Below are 7,135 nucleotides of genomic sequence, written 5' to 3'. Positions count from 1 at the left end.
ATTCCAAAGTGGCTGACCATTTTTGGGCCAGTTGATTTGAATATGATGCTTGGTATTCTGGTTGCGTATTTGGTGAATGTGTGTTTCTATGCTTTGATACAGAAAATCTACAATTCTTACGCATTGAATAAGGTGGATACCAAAACTGACTGGTCGATGATACTTCTGGAAATGTTCCATCCATTACTCTCTTCACCTTTTACACATGTCCCAACTATAATGTCACAAAGAATTTTTTTAGGATCTTGTCTTCTTTTCGGTTTGGTACTAACCACCGCAATGCAAGGGATACTGGTCACGGGTATGACAAAGCCATTTTATTACCCAGATATTGACACACTGGAGATGTTGGACAAATCTGGACTGCCCATCTACACTTTCTCTCCTAATCTCCTTGACACATTTGGGTTACCAGAAAGCAATGAATCTGGCATCAATCCAACCATGGAACATTTGTCTAGGAAAGTTCACACACTTTCTACTTCGGCTGACCTGTGGGAAGTAATCGCACTTGAGAAAAATGCTGCAGCTTTGGCGAGAAATGGAGACTTCAAGTATGGAGGACCTCTCAATGAGTACAGAGCCACTGATGGTTCTGATCTTTTGCACATTGTCAAACAATGTCCACGCAGTTATCTGTTGAGCTTCTTGATGCAAAATGGGTCTCCTTATTTACCGTACTTTAATGAAGCAATTGCCCGATTGGTGGAATCAGGTATTGTGCTGCAATGGAAGAGGTCCGTATATTTAGCTGTGAACCTTCATAAGAAGCATTTCGAGAAGGAGAAAAGATTGGGTTCATTGAAAGAAGAAGATCCAAAAGTTTTTTCATTGACAGACTTGCAACTTGCTTTCTACGTCTTAGGTTTAGGACTGTCTATAAGTACAACTGTTTTCATATGCGAGGTTATTATTTACAATAGAAAATATGGATCTAAAAAGAACTCCAATAAAATTACTCCTGTCGACAATCGTGTACTCTTTCAACATAGGAGAATGATCACTTATAAGCATGCTGCTTGCCAAAATATGAATCTACCATAACTTTTGGAATAAAAAAATAGTCATGCTATAAACATATTCCGAATATACCTATAAGTGTGCATAATGTTTCGTGAGATTATACATATTCAGTGAGACAACTGTGAATTGTTACGTTTTGAACATGCCTCTCATTCAGTAGGAGTTTGTATAGAGTACTGTACCCATTTTATTTCCTTGCCACTAAGCAGAAATACTCCCGTAATTGTGTTATGAATTTCCTCTATATGCTTAGTACACTGCCTAACAAGGGAATTGTTGATGAGTTCATGCTGAAACTCTCCTTCAAAATACCTACAGCAGATAGGCAAGCACAAAAAGTTAGTCGCCCATATTAACTCTAACATTGCGAAATTAAAGTTTAAATAAAATATTATGGAAAAATTGAGTTGTCCCCAGCTTTAAGCAGTTAAGTGCGCATTCAACTGTCACAGTGCATTGAGTACTCGATCCTATTTTGCATGTCACATGAAAAGGTGACGATTCACCGTGGATTACAATGAATTACTTTCTCTATGTACGCGCATTTGTTTTTAATGCAACATTTCAAGTTAGTTTTCTCAAGCTTAGATTTAGTTATGTGCAATTATATATATATATCTGCTGTGGAGATCTGTGCAGACAGTTTGATGAAAGATTTCGACATATACATTACCGTAATTAAGAGTTTCCTTGTCATATTGAAACCTGAGATAACAATAAGATAACCAGTGGCGAAGCTCTTAAGAGGTTTTTGAGGCTTAGCCTACCCAAAAAAATTTGAGTTATGCCTAGTAACAGTAGGCCTATAAGTTCGTATAGGCCATTCGTAATCTCGTGAAACCTTTCTGTGCGCCAGGGAAAGAAGAAAGTAGACTGAGAAGCTTCCCTCTCCCTATGCTCCTACTTGTAGTCAGAGAGCTCGCTTACCCCCACCATATGGTTCTTATTATATGCTATGGTGCACACAAGCATTTGGTTTCACGAGAAAACAAATGACCTATAATAACAGTGTAACATAACACTTGGTTTCACTCCGGTCCTTTCATATTATATTAACTTCACCTTCAAAATAATATGTCGCGCTATATTGGTGTTCTGTGAATGTTTTGCATTGTTGAGTGTTAGGTTAATCAAAAGTACATGCATATATGTGTGTGTTACATACTAATTTTGTGTAAAATGGCTCATACTGAGATCAGTATTTGCAGAATTAAAAGAGAAACTGTTTTCAAGTTGAACGTGTGAAACAAAATGAGCTTACAAAGATAAGAGATCGATACTACATTTACATATTAAAATAGCGGATGAAGGAAGACAAAATAGGAAATTTCAATTGTCATGGTGCAAGAAATATCCTTGGCTAACAGGATGCTTTGAGACAAATAGTTTCTATTGTTATATTTGTATTCTGTTTGGCAATGAAAATGAGTGGCCATCATCTTCTTGTAGGGTCTGTTTTACAAAAAATGTTGATAGAAAAGCTGATAAACATCAGCTCTATCCAGTATTAATTTACACCTTAGCTTCGGCACTGAAGATAACACATTGGACTTACCCAGTTTGTATCGAAGTGAGTTAAATTTCCTTCTGTGCCAGGCGATCACGAGCTATAGTTTCTTTTGTAGTGATCATGCTATTAATACTTTTTTATGTACCATACTCACTAACTCTGACCAGCAAGCAAAAGAATTTTCCAAATTCTTAAGCCTCTTGCAATGAAGAATGAGAGAGACTGGAAGTATATAAGACAAAAGGTATTGGAGGAAGCAACTTGTTTCAATCCACAAAAACATCAATAATAACACTGAATGTAGAAAACTTCTAATAAAGAATGTGTATTTAATTTTTCTTTCTAATGTAATAACAATTAGTTGTAATGATGAATAACTGTCCAAAAAATTCCTTTGTAACAATCTGGTGGATCGCATTGTTGAATCAGATAGTTTCATATTAAAAATAAACATTCCCAAAGGAAATTTCTATGAAACAAAACAAGAGAACACAATTTATGAAGTGTCTGAACACAAGTTGTACTATCATTATGACTTCTTTTAGGCCAGAGCTGGGCAGCAAGAGCGGATTCTACTCTCTCACAGGGAGCCATATGATTTCTCTTCATCCTCTTTCTTCCCCACCGAACAGCGCGCAGCATTCATTCAGTGATGGATGAATATTAAGCGTCCCCGTTTAGAGTCTGGATCCGCTCCCGATGCCCAGCCCTGTTTTAGGCAATGTAAATTTTATATGCTAAAATTCACTCACTTTTAAAATATGATATATGATGTGAATAAACTGCATGTATGTGTGTATGTTAAAAATGTTTAGTGTATTTCATATTCTGTGTTTCACAACATTAATTTTATTCAATATTTTAAATCTGTTATAGCTACTTATGGTACAAGTGTTAAAAGTTTTATATTACCGGTATGTATTTTGTGAGTTGGGATGTTTGGGAAACAAGATCACTACTGTTCTCCAACCAGAAGATTAACCGTGAAAGGAATGTGCTTACTATTGCATCATCTATTAGAGCAAAGTAGATAGATAATATTACCGTTATAACGTCAGTTTAAAAAAACATGCACTCTCCTGCATGTGTTATTTCCTGTATGGAGGGATTAAAAGACCAGGAGATTAACCGTGATCTAATTTTGTAACTAGGGTAGTATAAGTATGTGTGTATCAGTGTTATCGTTTGTACTGAGAGAGTTAGCCAATGGAGATGCGTGTACCCACGTGTGTAGCCTTATGATATGACATCAACATTCATTCACAGCATTATCCCGCTGTGTCTCATTCCCCTGAGACTTTGTCGTGGTTGGAGTACAGTAGGTTGGGTGTAATAAAACTACGAACAAAATAAAATCACTTTTAACACCTATATTGTACATTATTTTTAGACAACTATTTCTTCATATTAACTTTCTTCGTTTTTTTTTAAACATAATTCATTATTAAGAAGTAAACAAAAAGTTTTCCAATTTTGTGTCACTAACAAACAATTTTTAGCTGTCCAAAGAGTTGAAAATTGTTTATTTTTAACACGCTTTCCCGTACTAGTTGAGTTTTAAGACAATCATGTACAACTAAAAGACCTACTCAGTGGCGTAGCATGAAATTTTGAGCAGGGGAAGCTAACTCAAGTTGTCTTTCATGCAGTATGAGAAAACGTATTACAAAAATACAGTCTTAAAATAAATAATAGTCAATGTGTCAAGTCAGAAGTCGAAGATTGGTTGGAACATCGTAAGTAACACCAATAAGGCATGATCTCAAATGGTACGTAGTAAAATATGATTTCACGGTTTACACATATCTCTAACAAATAGACACGTATACGTATAACATTAGCTCACTCCCTGTCATACTTAGAGAAATCACAATATTAGTATCATTATGTAAGTATGCGTCTGTCTTTGGTTTTGTCCTTCATTGACAGCAAGGGAGTCGGTCATTTGTTTTTTAAATCACACTTTTGTTCGTAAGTCAGTCTTTATAATACAATTGTCCTAAAAAATTCAAGTAAATTAGTGTCAGGAACTGTTATTTCACTCATTATTTATTATATCAGCCACAATGCACACTAACACTTCAACTGAACACAACTGACGAAAAGGGATAACTCGGAAACTACTTATTTTAAATGTTAAAGCTAGCTTCTTGCGAGCCTTGCGACTAGGGTAGTTTAGTTAGAAAGGGATGGAAAATCTGCGGGGTGGATTACACAGAAGAAACCAGTCTGCTTGGAAGCTTGTGTGTGCAGGCTTCTTGTTTACTGCTGCATCACAAATCATCCTGAGCTGCCGCATCACAATATTTAACGGATAAATATAATTTCTATTAAAATTAATAAATAATTTTCTCCATAAACTGCAGGTTTATTATGAAATTATTATTAACTGGGGAAGCTAAGCTTTTTAGCTTACATTAACGCTATGCCGCTGGTTAGCAATGACTGTTTAAATAGAATTGTGAATATGGATCAAATTTTCTCACATTATTATTGCATGTACAAAACATGACTACGATGAAAAATAAATTATTTTCAAATCTCAACAGAAATCTTTCGTTCCTGATAAAGTTTTGATTGTTTTTATAGTAATAAGTCCGTATACATGCGTGTAGTAACTCAAATAGTAAGAAACCAAACTAATTATAATGTGTCATGATTTTAAGTACACAATGTTCTCAAACAGGCTGCAGGCGGTAGGTACCGCTTTTCCTGCACCCGGGAAATATGCAGTTTATCGCTCGATAATAAAATAAAATAATAAAACTCATCAAGATCTAACTAAGTCGGGTGTGGAGAAAGTTATTTTTGAGAGCAGCACTGTTAATAATGCGTGTACAGAAACAGCTTGGCTACAAGGATGGGCATGTTCTTCTAGCATTACAGAGCCCCTGTACATTTTGGCCATCACGTCATTTAAATCTCACATTCCCCAAACGATGAATCGGCCGTGGTGGTCATGTGCATTGGTCATCATGTTCCCCAGACCTTACTCCTCGTGTGCTTTCTGCGAATGCCAACGAAAGAGCCAAAATGGCGGGCGATTATATATTAAGTATTTATCCAGCCTTAGGAAATGCTTAACATCTTCATCAGCAAATCACAAGACGCACACGTTTAAATGTAGCCGACCTGCAATGTGATTGGCTGCCGGAAATTAGAGCGATGGGACTATAGTTCCAGGCTTTTTGATATTATTCGTTAATACACGAAGAGGGCGTTGTAATAATTCGACGTTATTTGCCGCTCAATTATTTGCTGAATTACATTGGTTTTGATTTATTACTGAGAAATTAATTTTCAATACTTTCTTATCAACGTGCCATCAGTAAAAAATATGTTTATTTGTACTTTCAATGCGGAATCTAACTACCTATATATTTTTAAAATATTTTTTCCTTGGCAAAGGCGTCTTAATGAGGAGAAATCTAAATTTCTCCATTTCCATAAAAAGTAAGAAAATCTGTTTATATGTCAATATAAACTTTAATTTCTCAGCATCAAAATAAACCATGATTTTGATAATTGGGTGAAAGAGTTTCGGAGCTACAACAGTTTAAAGTTGCAAATTTTATGAAAATACGATAAATTTAAATATTTTTAATTTAAACACTATGAAGTTCTGATGCCTCAAACTTTGCACAAAGCATTGTATCACAGTTTTCTACGTACAAAAAATTTTTATTGTATTTAGAAATAATTGTAAGGTCAATTTTCTCTATATTTCGGTCGATTTGAGATGGAATAGCTCGAATGCTCAAATTTAAATACATTTATTTTAACATTATTTCCGTTCTCGTTTCCGTTTCCGGTTTATTGTGAACCAGCCTTTACTGACGTCGGCCGATAAGGACTCGTGCTTATCAACCCCCCCCCCCTTGGAGCCAGGTACTAGTTTGTAGTGAAATATTACGAATTTATTATATTTCTTGAGTGTAGAATGTAAGTATTGAGAGGCGAATATTAAACGTTTATTTCAGATTAATTCAACTGTTACGAAGTTTACAGGATCATATAGCAACTTCTACAATACGGAAATATAAAATATTCTTGTAACGCAATGTAATATTTTGTTGAAACTCCGTGATTTGAAATTACAATTTTAACCCTTTAAAAAGAAGTTATAATCAGATATATTTATAACGTCGTTCTGCGTATATTGCGGAGTAGTATTTCTTGTTGAACTCGAGACTTCGACGCTACGCATTTATACTCTCGTTACCCCGTTTAACTTGGACTACAACTCCGCAGTACTGACCCTGCTACGCTACGTAGTAACTACATTACTCGACTTTTGATTTTAATTGATATAAGTTAATGAATTATATTTTGTATAACTTTATTTTATAAGTGAAAAAGAGTACTTATTTAGTGCAAATTTCGTTTTTTTTTTTCGCAATCTGTCGACAATAGGCTTGGTGGGATAATTTAGAGATCTTGAAGTTTAAAAAATTACAATTATTTTATGGTGATTAAATGCTAATACAATAGATGGCTGAATCATAATAAATGATTGAAGTGAAGAATCGGAAAATTTTCTGGAATATTCGGTAAATTTAAAGATAGGTCACAGTATAAACTGTGGATAGGTACGATGGGAAT

Source organism: Periplaneta americana, chromosome 1 (genome assembly GCF_040183065.1).
Source record: "Periplaneta americana isolate PAMFEO1 chromosome 1, P.americana_PAMFEO1_priV1, whole genome shotgun sequence".
NCBI lineage: Eukaryota > Metazoa > Arthropoda > Insecta > Blattodea > Blattidae > Periplaneta > Periplaneta americana.
Note: the sequence above shows the minus strand (reverse complement) of the source record.